Source organism: Alosa sapidissima, chromosome 1 (assembly GCF_018492685.1).
Source record: "Alosa sapidissima isolate fAloSap1 chromosome 1, fAloSap1.pri, whole genome shotgun sequence".
Classification (NCBI taxonomy): Eukaryota; Metazoa; Chordata; class Actinopteri; order Clupeiformes; family Clupeidae; genus Alosa; species Alosa sapidissima.
Window position 1 is genome coordinate 41,580,174 of NC_055957.1, and position 1,945 is coordinate 41,582,118.

The following is a 1,945-nucleotide window of genomic DNA, read 5'->3' on the forward strand; positions in this document are numbered from 1 at the left end:
TGGCAGTTTGTCCTGTGAGTTGAGAAATTAGTTGATATGTGTCGGAAGAAATTAGTTCTACAAACAAGACAGTGTTAGCGATTAAAACGTTTAAATTGTAACAGGAAATGAACACAACGCAAGTGGAAACAGTGGAATAAGCGGGATAATGGACTCCACGGTGGTCTGTTCACAGAAGTTAATGCACTACGAGGTTTAAACGGCCCTCCGCTTCGCGTCGGGGCCGTTTTACAACCTCGACCGTGCATTAACTTCTGTGAACAGACCACCGTGTCGTCCATTATCCCTTACATAGCTGACCACTGAACGTGGGAAGCAAAGATTCTAGAACTCTGTTCTAGAATCTTTGGTGGGAAGGTCCATGCAAGTGAATTGAGCGATCTTCAGCATTATGAAGAGCTGTGTAATAAAAGATTGTAACGATTTGATATGTTTTGCAACAATAAGGTTTTGAATGTCTTGGGAGAGCTGTTTGCTTTTACCCGTCATGAGATGTTTCTTGTGTGACACCTCGGTAATGAAAAACCTTTTTACAGTTTTTCTCAGTCGCTTTGGTGCTTTTTTCAGATCAGAATTAAAATTCTCATAACTAGTAGTTCAACCTCCACAACATTTAGTCATTTGTGCACATCATAGTAGCAATTTCTCCTTCCTCTGAACAAATTGCAAATACTTTTGGACATGTATCAGTTGCTTTCATACAATTCTCTGCTGTTTTTTAACATTATCATTTGCTTATATCATGTCAGTCAAAATGAACTATACTTATGAATGCTGAATAGTCGTTCCCAATAAAACTAATAGTCTTCATTTCATTGCTTGAGTCATTACATACAAAATTGTTGAACTAGTTATCAAATTCTGTCACAATGCTGTAGAATTGCAAAGAGCATACAGTAAAAATGTACGTATTCAGTGTCTTGAACTCACTTACTCACCTAACTACAGCAATGTGTAACTGTACTGTAGTTTTCAAATGGCTGTACAAGTACTGTATAGTGCTGTCTTGAGCATGTTCAGGTAGTGTCACCGAGTTCTGACCTTTTTTTGCATTGGAAAACACTGAGAGAACTGTCATAATGAAAACATGACAAAGCCATTTGACTATCTTGTTCATAAACGATGGTGTCAAGACTTCTCATGTTGATGACACTGACAGTTTCATTGACATGAATACCTGCTTTTGAGGAATGGACTATCCATTTTGAGCAAGTGACGTGCTTTTGCAGGTCATCCACTAGGTTTTGCAGTTTTCACTAATTGGGGGCCAAGCAGCGAAGCTGCGAAGGCACCCATTGTGTTTCTATGTTTTCTTATTATTATTACGCTTCCGTCATTGAAGTCAATGTCAGCCCATAGAACCGTCTGGTGAAAAGTTGTGAAATTTGGCACACTGATTAGGGACAGTCCCATGATTAATGTCACCAAGTTTCATGATGGCACCTCAAGCACTCTAGCGCCACCAACAGGCCAAAGTTGGACATACGTTCACATACGTAACTTTTGACCCGTATGGCCGATTGTCAAAAATGAGGTATCGTTGGAATCCTTGGACCAAACCGAGTTCAACGCACTCTATGATGTCAATTTCCGCCATGATGGTTTTTCCGCCATTTTGGATTTCATCAAAAACACTAAAAAGTTTTCACAGGTCACAAATTTTGTCCAATCGACACCAAACCTGACACACATGATCTTCAGACCAAGCCTCACAAAAGATACTCCTTTTCGTCTTCGGAACTAAAACCGTTCGCCCGTAACAGCCAATCAAAATTTGCGGCGAAGCCGCAATTAAAGTAATTCTTACTGTGTTCAATACTTTTTTCCTGTCTCATTTCACGGTATAACACATAACTTTACCCATGAACTTTAATGTTAATAATGTGTCAACAAAAGATTTTATTCAGAGGTTATCAATAAGAAAATGTTATTCTCCACAAGGTGG